Genomic DNA, 19,236 nt, shown 5'->3' with positions numbered 1-19,236 from the left:
AACCAACAATAACAGAAATATATTGCATTACAACAATAATAGAACCATAAAATATAGAATTTAATAATTATAAAAACTAGTGAGGACGGACGGACGGACGGACGGACCAACCAAACAACCAAACATACAAGATTAAAAACAGAGTAAACAAAGAGTTAAATGTTACTGAGAACCAAATGAAAACTGAATGAAAACTGGATTTCATGCTTGTGAATACGATATTTGTAAAAACTGGATTTCATGCTAGTGAGTATGATATTTGAAAATATAGAAAACAGGTTAGTTAACGATGTGGTTTTACAACAAAATGAATCCATCCTTGCATTAATTATTACACAACACACTAACTAAAGCTATTTAAAATCCCATTTAACAAGATTCTTACCTATTATTTTATATGTACATCAATTCCAGTATTACTTACATTTTGCATTCTACAAGAAAGCCTGCTAAATTGATTATAGTTAAGCACTGTTGCCAGGTCAAGACACACTAACTAAAGCCATTTAAAATCCCATTTAACAAGATTCTTACCTATTATTTTATATGTACATCAATTTCAGTATTACTTACATTTTGCACTCTACAAGAAAGCCTGCTAAATTGATTATAGTTAAGCACTGTTGCCAGGTCAAGTCTACTTCAATTCCATTACATTACCAGAAACGATTACGATGGCTGCTGGAAAAAACGAAGACTGTGGAAAGAAGCATGTGTAGTACTGCACCACATGTCTTGGCCGATCTATGGTGGAATTAATCGAACAAGGTGCTATTAAAAAGGAGCATCATAAATTGAACTGATTAAGAGCTAGAGTTGTTCTTCTTTCCCGATCTCTCAATCTTCATGAATCTGTTGCAGCCAATCCTGTGTATTATTGCACCACAAACCTCGGCCGATCTATGTCAGAATTAATCAAAGAAGGTGTTGTTGAAAAGGAGCACCATAAATTGAACTGATCACGAGCTAGAGTTCTTCTTCTGTCTCGATCTCTTAATCTTCATGAATCCGTTGCAGCCAATCCTGTTATCATTCTCTTTGATACTCTCAAGCTTCGGTCTCCAACATTTGGCTCTGCACTTGACCAACTGGGCATAGTCTTTCTGCAATTCCGGAGTATTCAAGAGTCTACACTCGTCATATGCGGAATCCCCGTCCACTGAACGCCCCCGTTTGTCAGCATTAAGCCTTACGTCTTCCATAAGCTTTGAAATAAACTCCGGACATACTCTGATCCGAAGTCCTTCGTCCACATCGCTCTTCTGCAGCTCAAACGGCTGGCAGAGAAGGGACGCGCGTTCAATACTGCGAAGTGGGGCTGCTAGAGGAGAAGTGGGCGTAGGTGGAACGTTCTGGGCCGGCGGCGATATTAGGGATGCCAGCGACAAGAGAGTTAAGGGAGAGTGGAAGAAGTGTTGCGGCAGAAGGAAGTAGTTGTTTCCCATCTCCAGTTGGTCGTCTGGAGAAAGGACAGGCTATTTCTGCCCTATGTACAGAGACCCGGAATGACAGACTAAATGTTCAGGGAATTCCTCAATAATGTGGGCCACCCTGAGGGGTTTATGAAGGATCTGAACCGTACCGTCAGACAGAACCAGCTGGATGATTTCATTGATATTTCAGACCGTGAGGCAGCAGATATGGTTGCCCATATTTAATTTGGTTTGTGATCAGCAAGCAGAACATGGAGATGTGAGGACGGAAGGCAGAAGTTGTGTGTTATGGAAACTGGTTTTGTGTGTTATGGAAACTGTAAAGAGAGACGTGAAGGAGTAGAGAAGATCGAGTCAACGAGCAGACCATTATTGGTATTCTCTTAATAATATTTTTTCATCATTTTGCCATTTCGTGAGCTCATTTTACTAAAAGCGGATTCCTTTTCTGAATTCGAAGTCTCACACTACTGCGTTGACTAGAACAACATTAGGGGATTGGTCTCGGTTGAATTTTTATTAAGCATGTGAGCTTAGAACGGATTTTTAGTATGGACTTTTCAGTTTTGTTTACTAAGATAATAAACATGGAATGAAAGGTGTTCTCTGAGTATGTGAAAAGCCAGATTGTAATCAATTGCCCTTCCAAGATTACGGCCTACGCGCATCATCCAAAACTAGTGTAATGTCATTGTCATCGTCAATGGAGGATGAGGTTGACGGCACGGAACCACGGGCGGCATCCCACTTATTGAAGATATAATTCGGAGTTCTTCGAGGGCTTTTGCCAAGTCTCTCATTTGAATCTCTTGATTACGGGCAAAGTTGTATTACCAAATTCGGGAAAATCATAATCATTAATTTACGGCATTATTATATTAATCATAGCAGAGATGAAGATTGAAAATGTTTTAATTAAGTAAACCGGTACAACTTTCTCTTCCTCACATATCCGATACGCTTACCAATAAAGTGAGTAAACCCATAAAACATAAAACATGGGTATACCAAGGTATTTGCTTCTGCTGTACGTCAAAAGAGTGCTGCCCTCCAACGTTTTTATTTACGTCGCCCAAATTATTGTAAATGCCCGTGCAAATGGAAGATGAGGAAGACGGGAAACGGTGTTGCCGGTGTATAATTGAAATCTATGTGACGCCTTTTAGTTTGCTGACAATATGACTTACTTTTTTAGGAGTGTTTTTATAAAAAAAAAATTAGAGATTTTTAAAAATAGTTGTTTTTATTTATTTATTTAATTTATTAGAGATTTTTAGAAATTGAAGTGTAAGTTGTTTAATTTGTATAATTCAATTATCTCAATATAATTTTTTTATAGTATTAAATCAATTTCTTTTTATAGTATTGCCTGCAAAATTATAGTTTATTGTTTAAAATTATACCCCAACTCAATAAAGAGCCTATTTAATAGTGAGACTGGACCTTAATTTACTATTTATTTAGAAACTTTTAGAAAGCTGATTCTGACAACTTCTGTTGGTAACTCATTGGCACTGTCAACTAGGACTGCGCACAGTTATTATAGGAGTTGTCTTTAGTGGGATTTTTCGGAGATTCCGGTGACGAAATCCGGTGGAAAAAATTGAGGTTAAATCTTGATTTGTATTATTTAAAATGGTTTTTTAACTACATATTTGGATTCAACACGTTGAAAAACCCCGGGGCGCTTTCATTGTGCAGAAATTAGTTATCAAACTTGCGATTTCAATAAATTGCTGCCGGATTTTAACTAGAAAAACCTATCAGAAAAACTTCCAAAAAAATCTTTTTAAAAACAACTCCGTTATTATATTTGTCACAAATCTTTTTAATCTATAGTCATAGTGGAAACTACGACTATTAAGAAAAGGCTGAGTCAATATGAAAATACTAACAATTCGAAATAAAATTAATAAAAAAATTTAAAAAAATAAAAAATCACGAATGAAAAATGAAATTATATTTTATAATTTAAAATATATGACATGTATAATTGAGTGCAACATTAGGAGTCACAAATTTATCAATAGAGATGCTTCGATGAGGTTTTTTTTTTGTGGAGTCTACATGTTCCTGGGATATAGGATGTGGTTTACTATGGGATTTTCTAATTATTTGAAATATTTTTTAATAAAGTGTACTTTTATTTATATTTAAATATGATAGTTTCGTTTAAAAATTAAATAAAAATTTATATAATATTTTAATATTTTAACCCATTAATATTTATGTAAATTAGTATTTTATAAATTTTAATTATATAAATTATAATTTATAAACATAATTTATAAATATTTTTATAAATTATAATAAATAATTATTATTAAAAATAAAATAATCAAAATGATAATTATTAGATTTTACACAAATAATATATTTAAAATATATATTTAATTTAATATTTAAAAATTCATATTTCTCCTAATAGGAGTTAAATTTAGAAAATCATATATCTTAACCGTTTATGGTTAAAAAAAATAAAAAAATAATTATATAGGTATGAGATATAATATAAATTTGATACTATTATATATGTGTGTAATATATATATGGCAGATCCTTTCCATCCATGGTGTTTTAGGAACTGCCCAACTATCTGTTTCACTATGGAGCTCATGAGAATTCGTTCTAATCTTTGCTATATTAATTTTCTTCTTTTAGCTAGTTAAAATAGAGAGATACTTTTGATCTTCTAGGGTGGGGTTGATGACCTTCTTATAATAACTTCCTGGCAGAGTGCCCCGCGTATAACCACATTGGATCTCAGTTTCACAATCTTTGTTACAATACTGACCTTCCTAGCCTTTTACAATGTTAAAATTATAGTGAGCTCGGGAGGCTTCTCTCCAAGCCTTTTGAGCATAGGAATAAAATCTTAAATCAAAATAAATAATTTGTTTCTTTAGGTCCGATAGACCATTGTTTGGTCTCATCATCATCATCATCATCATCATCATCATCATCATCATCATCATCATCATCATCATCATCATCATCATCATCATCATCACCAAATTATATATAGAAAAAAAAAATTTAAAATTAAAAAATAATAATAATAATAAGAAGAAGTAGTACGAGAAGAGTATAGTATGAGAGGAGTAAAATAAATTAGTGTAAAATAAAAAATTAATTATATAAATATGATATATAATATAAATTTGATACTATTATATATATGTAATAATAAATTTTAATATAAAAAACAAAATTATATAAAAAATTAAAAATTAAAAAATAAGAAGAAGAAGAAGTACGAGAGGAGTATAGTATGAGAGGAGTAAAATAAATTAGTGTAATGTACTTGAGTATATCATAGCATATTTAATAAAAAGTAATTTTATTATTTAGTAAAATTGATGGATATATATTCATAAGTGGAAAATCAAGTCATAAAGAAAATTTAATATTTTATATTCAAAATTATTAATATAAATTTTTAAATTTTAAATTTAGATTATTAAGATATAAATTAAAAAATGTAATTAAATTAGTATAAATTTATAGTTTTATTTATTGTTTTATTCAAGGGAGATTAAATATTTTAATGTATATAATTTTTTTATAATTTTTTTTAATTGAAAAAAAATTATTTAAGGTTTAATTTTTTTCTATGAAATATATAAATCTTGAATATTCAAATTATTGATGTTGATAGTGTTTGGGAGATCTCTAAAAAAAATTGGTTCTACATTGAAACCCTAAATGTTGAGTTGTGTGTGGCCTTTGAATTGCTCTTCCTATGGTTAGGGCTAATGGACGGAGCATAACTCTTTCATATAGTTGAATAACAGTAGCCTATGACTAGGTTCAAAAGCCTTTTGAATTCAGCCCTCACGTTGCATGCCAAAACCCTAAAGTGGAGCATGATAATTGTTTGTCGCCCAACTTCCCAATAAGGAAACAGATGTGAGGTAGCTGCCTCCCCAAAGCAGCAATGGATGCAATGTTTGAAGTACAATCTATCCATACCAGGAAATACATATAATACATGCCACATCACACCCTTAATGGTCAATTCTTGGGCATTCAACTCTGGGAGAAAGCACTCTCTTACTCGCTAAAATGGAAACCCGAGGAGAAAATTAAACATGAAATGGGTGCCAAAAGTTTTTCACTATAATATTTACAACCATTGAAGATAAAATGTTTGTCTTTGAAAATGGCTCGTACTTTTTCAAGTCCACTAGACTCTACCTTTGCTTCTAGACAAAGAGATTTGTTCCATATAAAGAATATATCACCGCAACCCTAGAATGGATCAAAATGTACTCATATATTTAGGAATTCCTGGATGAGGAAACCCTCGCTCGCATCAACAAATCCCTTGGACATTTTGTAAAATAATTAGAACCAACAAAGAAAGCCAAGTATATAACTTATGCTTATATGCCTGTTTATATGAATATCTAACAACCACTCATAGAGTCTATTGATATTTATTATCACTATGAACTCTAGAGAAAAAACCTGGATTATGAGCACATTCCATTTGAATATTTGAGATCCCATGTTGAGAACGTTATCCCTAATCCTATGATCACCTCATATGAGGGCATTTTTACCAAGGGAGGTGGTAAACAAAAGGGCCCAAAAGAAATCCCCCCCCCCCCCCCCCCCCCCCCCCCGCCCCTCAACCCAATCACGCTACAAAGCAGTTGCCCATAAACAACTATTTCGACCCCATCTCTACTCTAGAAAACCCAGATCATCCTATGACCATACCATCCCCTAAAAATAAAATACTAGACTCTCCCTAAAACACATTCTTGGAACACCAAGTGAAGATGTTAGATCGAGCATGTCTCAAATCTGGCAATTTTTACTCCTAATCATCCTCAAGGCAACCCAACAATGGAACATTGAGAGTCCAATCCCAATCAATAAAGGAGACAACAAAATCCCATAGGGAATAAAGGAAAGAGGAAGGAGAGGTAACCAACCTATCTTTGAAGAACTAGGAGTCACGTTGGTTAACTTATGGTAAATCAAAGCGATCACTGATTCGGATTTAAGCAAGAACACAATAGATTACAGAGATAACCATAAATACAGAGATGCGATAACCATAAAAACAGAGATGCAGCGGAAATAATACTTCATTTCATTAATGGAGAATCCTGAAATATGCTTACAAATAGAAATAACCCAGCTAGGGCGATGGTAGCTTATCTCTGAGAAGAGATGTGTCGACTACATGCCTCTGAACTGTTTCGAACTGTGTTTACAATGAGGCTCGAAGGCCTATTTATTATTGAGAAACAATGGAAAACCCTTCACATTCCAAAACCTAACCCTAGAAGATGAAACGCCAAATTGTGGGCCCCGTTTTGGGGTGAGTTGGACAGCGAACTTCCCGGGGTCGCGAATTGGTCATATTATCTCCGTTTGACGCGCATGATAGCCCGTTGGAAAGATCTCTCCGAGGACTACGACGAAAAAGACGATTTTTATCAAAAAAATTGTTGGTGGTAGATTTCCAAATAAACGTCGTTTAGGGCTTCAAAATGGCTCCGGAAGTTTAGGACCCGAAAAACTGCTTAAAATAGTAAACTGCGCTATAATTAAGGAAACCGAAAAACTGAAAGAAACAGTTGTGGGGGTCCAAGTGGGATAGGTGGGTGGCCACCAACATCCACCTGGATCATTCCTCCCCCCTTAGGAAGCAATGGTCCCCATTGCGTTGAGTTCCTCCTTGAGATGAGGAAGCTTCTGCTGAGCTGGGTCTCTGGTGAGCTGTTCTGCAATCTTTGATGTGTCCAGAAATGGTGGGAAGCATGGTCGGCGATGGTCCACATTGAACAATTGGTGCAAGCGAAGGAATGGAGGAATGTTGTGCTTCAAAGCATTGTTTCCCATAGCCTTGTTACTGGTGTAAGGACCATGTCGAAGCGGTCTGAGTTTCTGATGGGTTCTGGTAAGGTGTTCTCTCTGCAGATGTAACCAAAATTTTTCGCCCACCTGAAACTTGTGTGGTACCCCTCTGGGTAAGGAGAAGTTGTTCCTGTGTTCTGTCATGACTGTATCCCTATGTTGCTGCTGCTACGTGGAGGAACCCTTTGCGGGGGTCATGGATGTAGCAACGATCTTCCCCTTACTTTGGGAGCGAACCAGACAGAAAATAAATTTCCTAGTCTGTGAGATGAGCTTGCTGCCTTTCTTAGCAGTGATCAAAGAGGTGGCGGTAGGTGGGGCTACCTCCGGTATCCTGTATAATGAATTATCCAAAGAAATGATGACAGCGCGAGGCCTTGACTCATACACAGCATGTCGCCTCCACAAGTATGGCTGGCCTAATAGTACATCACAAACATCTAGAGGTGTAACATCACACAATACCTCGTGTGTGAAGGGCTTGATGCTGTAGGGAAGGTAGCACTGCTGGCGAACTTTGAGATCTCGTCCTTCGTGAAGCCAACCGATACTGTACGACTGTGGGGGTGGTGTAGTTGGTAGGCCCAACCGCTTCACGACCTCTGCTGAAATGAGGTTCTTTTGGCTGCCACTATCGACAATGAATTGCAGCGGCGAACCCTTCACCCACATCTGTGAGTGGAAAAGACGTTCCCCCTCCTCTGGATCTTCGAGCTCATTTCTCTGGATCTTGGCAGTAGCAACAGTGGCGCTGGGATCCACATCAATGATCTACTTCCCTTTGTCATTCCCCTTGTCGGGTTCTGACTCAGAGTCAGAACATGCATCTGATTCGGAAGACTTCAACTCGGCCACCAGCGACTGCTTGGTCCGACACTCACTTGTGTTATGAGTGGGACTCTTGTGGAACTCACACCACTTTCCTGTGTCCTTCTTCGGCTTTGTGGTATTTTTCTTTTCTTGCGGCTTCGATGGGTTGTCTTGGGTCACCCCGCCTTGGCTTTGTCCTTTGGGCTTTGGATTTGCATATCCAAAGTCTCGCTTCTTCTGTTTGAACTTTTGCTCGATTTTGATAGCGTATCGGTATGTTGTGCCGAGTGAGGAGATGTTCAAGAACTCCATCTCTTCCTGGATGTATCAGTGTAGGCAGCCGTGGTATTTGAGTACCAGATGCAACTCAGAATCTTTGATACCCAATTGTGTGCGAAGGGTATGAAAAATGTTTGTGAACTCCGGCACATCTTGGTCTTGTCCCTGTCGCAGTGTGGTCCATTTGATGTATTTGTCCTCATAGCTTCCGACAGGGTAGTACTGCTCCTTGATGGCATCCCGGAAGTCATTCCAAGTGGGTGCGGCTGAAAATAGTGAGCCTGTACTTTCATCCTTCTGCTCGCAGTAGGTTTCCCACCAGTCCTTGACGTGGGGGGCTATTTTGAGAAGAGCGAAAACAATCTTTTCCCGACTTGAAAATTCGTGAACAGAAAAATACCCATCTAGCAGATTTAACCATTTATCTACGACATTTGTGTCTATTTGACCCTCGAAGATGGGGATTTCAAAATTAACTTGTACCTTAAACGGTGTGGCGTTTCCAGAGTAGCTGTTGGAAGCCGATGCGTCACCTCTGGGTAGCCGCTGAAGGATCTGCGCAAAGCTATCCATCATCGCGTTCCTTTGCCGCTCGAGGGCTTCTTCGAGCAAGATTCTGATAGGATCTCCTACCCCCTCGTCTTTCTTCTCATCCGCCATGGGAGGTCGTCGAGATTTGCGAGGCTGGTCTTGCAAAGGTTCGACCAATTCAAGCCCTAGCTCCTTATATCCTGACCTCGTTGGGGACATGCAAAGAAAAACAGAGAAAAAGCAGACCGCTCTGATACCACTGATCCGGATTTAAGCAGGAACGCAATAGATTACAGAGATAACCATAAATACAGAGATGCGATAACCATAAAAACAGAGATGCAGCGGAAATAATACTTCATTTCATTAATGGAGAATACTGAAATATGCTTACAAATAGAAATAACCCAGCTAGGGCGATGGTAGCTTATCTTTGAGAAGAGATGTGTCGGCTACATGCCTCTGAACTGTTTCGAACTGTGTTTACAATGAGGCTCGAAGGCCTATTTATTATTGAGAAACAATGGAAAACCCTTCACATTCCAAAACCTAACCCTAGAAGATGAAACGCCAAATTGTGGGCCCCGTTTTGGGGTGAGTTGGACAACCAACTTCCCAGGGTCGCGAATTGGTCGTATTATCTCCGTTTGACGCGCATGATAGCCCGTTGGAAAGATCTCTCCGAGGACTACGACAGAAAAGACGATTTTTATCAGAAAAATCACTGGCGGTAGATTTCCAAAAAAACGTCGTTTAGGGCCTCAAAACGGCTCCGGAAGTTTAGGACCCGAAAAACTGCTTAAAATAGTAAACTACGCTGTAATTAAGGAAACCAAAAAACTGAAAGAGACAGTTGTGGGGGTCCAAGTGGGATAGGTGGGTGGCCACCAACATCCACCTGGATCAATCACAAAGGTTTATCCCTCTATCAATACATCCCCAACATGAAGAACATCTCTTGGAATATCATACACCTCAAATGAAAAGGTAAACAAAGGCTTCTCAAAGAAAAATGGTTCTCTAAAATTCCCACCTTAGTGATGCTTGAAAAAATAAATTCTTTAGTTGATTCAATTAATAAGATAACTAAAAAATCGGGTAGAGATTGCAAAGTGATAGCTCTCGATGCCTAGTAGGTATCCTGTAGACTTGAAATTATATAGAATGCATAGGAGGTTCTCATTCTCAATATGCTTGCTTCATATCGAATACTTGTCATCCAATTTCAACTTATTGGCTTTGTTGAAACGTGTCACCTATTAATTATTTTATGAACCTTCCCCACCAAAGGTTAAACCTCATTTTCTTATATCTATCTCTAGCAACAGTTATCTTCTATTTCCATCCTTTTGGATTTTATAAAATGAATTCAACATGATATAACCTTGGCATAAAAAAGAAGGGGTATAAAAAGACTTGATGTTGATTACATTCAGTTTCAGGATACATTGGTGACCTCACAACTAGTTGGTTTGAACACTACAAATGACACCTTTACTTAGAATAACTGGAGAGGAGGTTCCAAACAAGTGGCTGCCAAACTCAACAAGTTCCTATTATCAAAATATATAATGAACTAGGACAACTTTCTAGAAGCATCTATTCTCCCCATCCATGGCTTTGACCATTGGCCTATATGTCTAAATATTGATATTAAAACACGTCTCAAAAATGGGCCCTTCATATTGGGAAATTATAGTTTCATTTTCCTTATTTTCAAGTGAACATAAAGGTATGGTGGAACAAACATGCAAGTCTAGAAGGTACCTGAATGTACATGCTACAATAAAATCTTAAAATACATCAAATGCAAACTCAAATGATGGAATAAATAGAAATTTGGTGACATTCTAGAGGAAAAGAATAAACTAGAAAAGAAAATGGAAACAATTCTAAAGGAAGCCATCCTTCATGGTATATCATAGACATTAATTAAATAATAATTGGCTACTCTAACCCATCTTTAGGAACATTGAAAGAAATAACTACTTTGGAAACAATAATCAAGAAATCAATGGCTCAGAGAAGGGAAAAAATATAACATTCTTCCAGAATTCCATGTTGCAACATCACCATCATTATTGCATCTCCTCTCTCAAAAATCATGAAGGAGTTAAGCTACAAGAGTATCAAGATATAACTAGAGACCTCAATGGATACTATTAAGATCTTCTAGAAGGACCACTTACCAATAATTAGTAGGTGATCTAGAAAATCGTAAAGCATGTTCCTTCATTGGTAACACAATAATGAAATGAGGTTGTCCATAGAGAAATATCCTTTGAAGAAGAGGAAGGAAATATCATAGAAATGCGTGATAATAAAGCTCCTAACCTAGATGGTTTCACTGTAGAATTCTTCCATAAATTTTCTCCCACTATAAGCCACAACGTTTGGCAAGCCCTAGAAGAATCTCAATAGACAAAGTCTATCTTATAAGCCCTAAATGCCACCTTCCTCACTTTGACGCCTAAAAAGGACATGGTGGAACATATTAATCGTTAACGACCTATTGACTTCTGCAATGCCATATATAACATCATTACCAAAATAACATCCATTTGACTCAAACCAATACTTCCAAAGCTCATCTCATCAGAGTAAATTAGATATGTTGAAGGTCACCAAATCATAAATTTCATCATGGTCACCTATGAAACCATCCACTCCTTGAAGCTCTCAAAAATCCAGGAATTTTGCTAAAACCTGACCATTTAGAGGCCTTCAATAAGCTCAATTGGTGGTACCTCTCCAACATCATCATAGCCTTTGGATTATATCAACGATTGGATCAACTAGACCAACAACCTATTATCATCAACATTTTTTATCAATCATGGTAAATAACTCCCTTACCATCCCACTTAAATCCTAGAGAAGCATAAGACAAGGAGACCCACTCACACCTTTCCTTTTCATATCAATGGAAAAAGGGTCAAGAAGAGCTCTGAAAACAATAACAATGGAGAACAAAATAAGAGGACTTCATCTATTTGGATCAGACCTTCCCTTAACCCACCAATTATTTGTTGGTGATACAATGGATATGGGTACTCCCACCATTGAAGAGGAAAGAAACTTCATGCACATTCTCGATGACTTCACTCATGTGTCAAGTATTATATTCAACAAAATTAAGCCTCAAGTTTTGTTTTCAATACTCCATCCCCTTTTTAGACACATATAACAAAATCGTTGCTTTCTAGATCATCTAACTCCCCTCTAAAATGGAATGCATCTAATCCAAAAACGTTGTTTTTAAGGTGTAAAGGATGGATGCTCTTCTCACTTCTGTGAGGACTTGTGGCAATGGATCCCTAAACTATGGGATCAATAGCAACTCAAAAAACTTTACATATAAATGACATTTTGGTCCTACTAACAATTAAGGACTACTAGAACAATTTAGGCATGAGTCAACAATGGAGACAATGGCTACCGAAATAAGATTGGCAACCCAAGCTAAAAGGGAAAGCATGGAGTCACTTCTAGGGTAACCTCAAATAAAGGCTAATCCCATTCTCCTCCTACGTTGAAATACTACGAAGTGGATACAACTCAAGGGTATCCTTTACCATTCAAGAAGCTTACCACCTGGTTGCAAGGAATCAATAACTACAAAGAGATACAATCTAGATGCACATTAGGAAGCATAACACCTAGCCAAAAGCATCATTCTTTGTATAGTTCTTAGTGTAAAACCAAACCTGGAGATGGGACAATATTAAAAATGAAACCATCAAGGTCCCTCAAAATGCCCTCTCTATCTCTTCCACTCTAAAATCCTCAACATCTATTCAATAGTTGCGCATCTCTACTAGTCGCTAACTTCGATTTGAAAATTTCTTTAGTTGTTCTCGTAGGATTTTCCAAACATTCTAAAAACCATTGCTCAATGGTAAAGCTAACTTTTTCCAATCCTATTGTCAACTGTACCTAGACAATCTTCCCTGACTTCCTATTATGTTTTTTGGATAAATTGTTTAATGTCCAATACATTGGATTCCGCTCTCAAAACCTCACATGACATCTAGACTTAACTTTGCCCGTGTCTTCATGGTATCCAAAATATTTGATGGGGATCTCTATCATGGCTTCCTTGGAATGCATTCCCATTCTACTCTATCACCCTCCTAAATATTTCTTCCTCCATTCATTAGGGATTCGAATGGTATTTCCCCCTTTGTGTGTTCCTTCTAGGTTATTTATTCTTTCCTTTCCATCTAGACTTACAAAAAATTGTTAGAAATACATCCCCTTCTATCATTGCTACTTCTTTGTTTGACTTTTTGAAGGGACTACAACCTTTTTCTTGGTTGCATTCTATCCATCTTTTTGATTTGGGGTTACTAAAGCATATGTGCCTCTTCCTTCCTATGGCAGCCATGACTCATTAGTAGGATTGATATCGTGAAGGTGGTGGTGTTCGTGGTATTCCAGAGGCTTGCAAGCTTAGTCATGTTGAAGTTTTGGTGCATTGTTTCCATAACCCCACTCCCCCTTAGATTTAATCAAAGCTCAATGAAGTGGAAGAAGATGCTCTTTAGGAGGGACATGGAATATCAGACTCGAATGTTTTGGATTGTCTCTCCGCCTGCATTCTTGACAAAGGGAACACCAAATGTATGGAAAATGACTAGTTTTACACTATCGAACTGTATTTGCAATTGAAAATTCTCTTGGGAAAAGTGTTTGTGGATATTAGGGATGTTGAAGATCATGTTTTAATCAAGTTGGATCAGTTTAAATTGTTGCAAATGGATGTTGAACGTCGTTTGGTTTGTGTTGAACTTAGCTCACCTCCAAGCCCAATACGAGCATCGCTTTGCAAGGACATAGATCATCCCATCAACATTGACACCTCCTTATCCTCATGATTCTCAAGTTCCAATCATTTTATTGTTTGCTCATACTATCAAGAACGTTGGTCAAATTTTTTGTTATATTGTCAATTAATTTTCCAACTTTAAGAATAACTCTAAAGCTTTATAATATGTTGCTTACTCCAATTTTTTGTTTTCGATTTTACAATACATAATCATTTATTTTATCTAGGGTTTAGTTTCTTTTATACTAAACTAAAAACAAATAACATCTTCTCATTCTATATATATAATTTTAAAAACTAATATTTTATTACTATTTTTAAAATTAAAAACATCTCAATATATAAAACATCCAATTTATTATACAAAGTCCCCACCAAAATTCATACCATGTTTAAATAAATAACAAAATCTTTGATGATGAAAAGAATTACAACAGTAGATTAACAATGTTAATTTTATTTTGTGTTTGATGAAAAGAATTACAACGGTAAATTAACAATGTTAATTTTATTTTTTTTAAACACATTTTAATAGATTTAATATTTAACATAGATTGATGATAAAATGTATTTGTTTTATGTTTATTGGATTTTTTTAAGAATTGAATAATCCAAATATTGATTGGATTGATTTATAGAAATTTAATAATTTCAAATATTTATATAGATTTAAGTATTTAAAATTACATTATTAATAAATAAATTTTGAACTAGTAAGCTTGATTAATTTTCCATTTAACCATTACACAAAATGGTCTGTTTCATTACAGTGGTTACGTATTCCAAAAGCTACGGTTTCTATGATTGGTATGAAAGACTGACACAGTAAACATGATATGTAAGCTGGAATTGGATCTGATTTTGATATCCAAGATAGACGGTAAGAGTTTATTCGGTCAAATAGTCAATACCATAATCGATTGGGATATTTTGGGTAATTTTAAAAGTTTAATCATTATGGAAATTTTAGATATATTTTGAAAAAAATTAAGTAGAGATTTTTGTAAATCCAAATAAAAATTGTCAAAATTTCATAATTTTAGATGTATTAAGTTTTTGATGGTGCAGAATCCTATAACTAGTAAATTACTCTATTTTAAAATGTTTGTTCCTACATCATATTAACCAATGAACCCAAATCATGTGTAACCTAAAAAAAATGTTTTAAATAAATAAATAAAATGCTATAAAATGTTTTAAATAAATAAATAAAATGCGGGATGAAAATAATGGGTTGCCAATGAACTATAAATACACCGGGTGGCATATACAGCAACCTTGCATTTATGAACCTTTGGCACACGGCTTATTTGTTGCCATAAAAACGTAAGGCTCATGCTAATTTCTCTTCCTTAAATATCCGCTGCCGATAACCGTCACATCAAAGTGAATAAACCCTTACTGGATTGGCATTTGGTTTTAGTATCAAAGAGACCCCATTACGTTCGTTCCAGGCAGGCTTACCCTACCTACGGTTTACCTACTATTGATTTGCTTCTGCTCTATGCTCCATGTAGAAAGCTTTGTTGCAGGCAGGTTTACCATGGTTAGGGTTTACGTACCGTTGATTTGGTTCTGTTGTATGCAGAAAACAAGTTGAGCATTATTTCAATTGTCGCTGTGCTCACTATATAATTCAATGTCATTGCCGGCTTTCAGTTTAGTGGTCCCTCGAATCATTTGAATCATTGACTGTGAAAATGGGGAAGAGGAAGCCGGGAAAGACAAGTGGTCGCTGTGCTTGTCATAAAATTCAAAGGTCTTTGTGGCCTTTCAGTTGAGTGGTCCTTTGCGGCCTTTCAGTTTACCCGATCGGAACTCCAAGAGACATCTGCAGCGGCAACGAAGAATGACTGTGACAACCGCGATCGAGAACTCCTGGCCGTCTAACATCAAATCTCCAACCTTGAATTAATTAAACATTCAAATTAATTATAATTTGTTCAAGCTGCTGGATGTAATACTTCTCCATTCACATTTATAAGGAAAAGTAATCGCTTCTTGTTTGAGACCAGAGGTATCATGAGATCCACTATTTCAAGTACGCTATTTTTCCGTCTGTATACTTTATTATCTAACTGCACATCAATGTTGAAATGGTCATTTCTGTAATTTAATTTTAAATTAAAACACCATAAATTTATTTTAAAAATTATTTTGATAAAATATAATTCAGAAAGTAAAATAGTATCTATTTGCTTAACTTAGATTTAAAAAAAGCAAGTTAATAATCCAAAACATAGAAGCATTTCCAAAAATGAAAATCTATTTCTTAAGAACTACCAAGTTCCAACTAGTAATTTCATAGGGCTTGATTTTCCTCATCATAAAACAAAAAATATAATATAATGATTATCTGTATTATTAATTTAACTTAAATTGTAATGATAATTAATTTTCTCATCATAAACAAAAAAATTCAAAAATAAATAAATAATTTAATAGGGATACTATTTAATTTTATTTATTATATAATTATTATGATTTTCTTTTTTCTATGTAAAACTAAATCTATTAATGGTAACATAATGTACAATGAGGCCCCAGCCTCTGCCCGTCTAGGTCAGCCATATGACCTAAACAACAAGACTTAAAATGAGATTGCCATAGATGGGGAAACCAGTCCAAGAACAAGATAAAGATAGGTACAATTCCAGAACTCAAAATTTACTGCCATGGTAAAATTCAAAAAAGACTGTCAAAATTGACCACTGTAAAAAGATAGAAAAAACTCAAAAGGCCAAGCTTGACACGTGACTTGTGGCATGCCACTGCTAGGTGTCTTAGGACGGTGGCTTCTCTTCTAGGATCAAACACCCATACTCGCCTGAATCAGTATCCTCTACCTGCCCGCCACTCGTGGTGTTCTGTGGCTCTCTGACTTCAACCTGAATGTCTTTGGCTTTGCTGGTGGCATTGCCTCCCAACGTCTTAGGTCTACTGATGGACGAATGGTCCTTGGCTTTCTGTGGATGGCTTGATCTCGACTCTCTCTGAATGTTGTCGTGCGGCAGAGGGACCTGGTTCTTCGCAGGGTTGTGGTCTGGATCAATGCATGAGCCAACTACCTCCCTAAAGTCCACCGAGACGGTGGCAATGATTAACGGTCTGTCCATGGAGCAGAGAAAACGGAATTGAGCGTACTGGGTAGTAGCAGTAAGATTGGTAGGCTGGGTGGCTACGTCAGTCCGATGAACCTCACAGGGGCGAGCTCGTCCTCTTCCGCTACACGTATCCGGATATCTGCCATGGAAGCAGGAAGAGGAAGGGCTGGGGGGCAGGGAGGCCGAAGGGGAAGTCGAAGCAGAGGGAGGCAGCGAAGGGGGGTGGATGGCTCCGTCGTGGCTACCACCACGCCTGCATCTCATGCGATGACGACGACGCATATTTCTCTGAGTGGGATGCTGCAGCGAGAAGTGAGCCAAAGTGGCAGGGAGCGGGGCGAGAGCAGCAGAGGTGATACTGTAAAGAACAGGGGGAATCAAGTCAGGGCCAGAGGCAGGGGCCGAGGCCTCAATTTGCAGGGTGCAGTGAATTGACTGGGAGAAGTGGTGACCATTGCTTAGGTCGATGTAGCAGAGAAGTCTGCAACGCCTACCTGTTGCGGTTCGAGAGCTTGGCTCTGCTGCAGTAGGGTGGAAAGAGCAATTGAGAGGCAGAATGGAGGATTGCAGAGGGCTTGGCTCCATATTTTTATGCTTACAGGGGATGTCTCAATCCGCACAGTGGGTTAATGGTGCCGGTCGAGGGGCAGAGGTCTGCCTTAAATTCCCACAAGGGAAAGCACGGATTACCATGTGGCTCAGTCACATGCCAGGCCGGTGGCATATCCGCATTGAATTCTCATCTGCCACCCGCATCCGGGGATAATTATTATGATTTATTATTATTATAATAAATTCTAATTATATTTATTATTTTTTTTATTAATATTATATAAAAATAATTGAAACGTTTGAATTTAAAATATGAATAATATAATAAAAAATAATTGAAACATTTGAATTTAAACTTTCACCATGAGCTTCGTTCAATAAATTTAGTGTTTCAGTGACCACATTCCTAACACGTTTCCATCTACCCATTCGATATGAGGTTGGAATGGAACTTTTAACCAATTTCAAGAAAACTAGTTCCACTCACATATTTGATCACATTCATAAGTGGCAATGTCATTTGGTTAAAACGTTTGTTCCTAATTAATTGTTAGTCAAATGGTTTACTAAGTCTTTGTTACCATCTATAACATAAGACATCACTAAAGGTAGAGTTGTGACCTAAGAGAAATTAATTTCTCGTGCCCAGTATTTGGATCTTGTTTATACCCAATTTGGCGTGCTTTATGATAAGATACCAAATGCTCTGTGACCTTCCCATATTATTCCTCAACCTCTTAGAAAATAATCACATGTCATTGATGACATGATTAATTCTTCTAGTTCACAGTAGGTGAGTAAACCATCTGGTTGGACCCTTACAGTGACTTCCCCAAGCCCTCCCTCCTCTCCTCCTATAACTTCTACTTCTAAGATCAATGTTTTTCAATCCAATAAAGGCAAATATCAACACCAACCAGGAAGTAAGAAGAAAGGAAAAGGTAAAAAGAAGAAATATTCCCCTCTGTAGGATAAACAATACAATCATTCTTAAGAAAAGAGGAAACCTCATTAGCCATGTTTGATTTGTAATGAGGAGGACTTCACTCACGATTGTCCACATCGGGCAGAAGTTAATCAATTCCTTAAGTCATCTAATGCACAATTTGTTGACAATTCCGTTTTTGAATCAGGAGACCAATATTGTTTCTCGGGATCCCTCTTCCTCTAACTCAGTTTTGATTTTTCCTCTATTAAGATGACAAATGACATTATGTTGTCCATTTGAAGTAAGGACTGTGGTAATATGAATCCCTTGAATAGTCAGGCTACTGATAAACCTCACAGTTCGTATCCATATCCATAGGGTCCTGCTCCAAATGTGATTCTTACTGCATTGATGATTAATCCTCTGAAAGGCATTATCCATAAATATTCTTTTAGCCCTCATGCGAGAGAAACTTAGATTTATAACATAGTTGAGGATTTGGCTCAGTCTTCTTCAGCTATGTCCACTCTCGATGTGTTACAAAACTATCCCACCTAGAAAAAGGCTTTTCTTTCTAAAATTGGATGTATTGATCCTTCAAATTCCAACCTAGTAATTTTTAACCATGAGAACTATACACCTTGACTTCCAGCTCAATAAGGTTTCATGATGCACGTTGTCATTTGTGGTAAGAATATCCATCGTTCCACTGTGGACGATGCAACCTCAACTTGTATTATGTCTTTGTCTTCCTGGAAGGCTATTGGTTCTCCCCAACTAAGTCAGTCGCTGACCACTTTGAAGCCTTTTGATGGAAGAACCTATAAACCTTGTGGTATTTTCAATTCCTTACAAGTAGTATTAGGCAGCAAGACCATATCCTTAGAAGTCTAAGTT

At 36.8% G+C, this 19,236-nt stretch overlaps 1 pseudogene; it reads right to left on the bottom strand.

Moving 5' to 3' along the window:
• Window positions 1-940: 940 nt before the first annotated feature.
• Window positions 941-16,871, bottom strand: LOC149199808 (uncharacterized; annotated as a pseudogene).
• Window positions 16,872-19,236: the final 2,365 nt, after the last annotated feature.

Source organism: Pinus tabuliformis, chromosome 2_1 (genome assembly GCF_031772625.1).
Source record: "Pinus tabuliformis cultivar Carrire ecotype Pingquan chromosome 2_1, CPIR1, whole genome shotgun sequence".
Classification (NCBI taxonomy): Eukaryota; Viridiplantae; Streptophyta; class Pinopsida; order Pinales; family Pinaceae; genus Pinus; species Pinus tabuliformis.
Note: the sequence above shows the minus strand (reverse complement) of the source record. Positions and strands in the feature narration are given on the sequence as shown.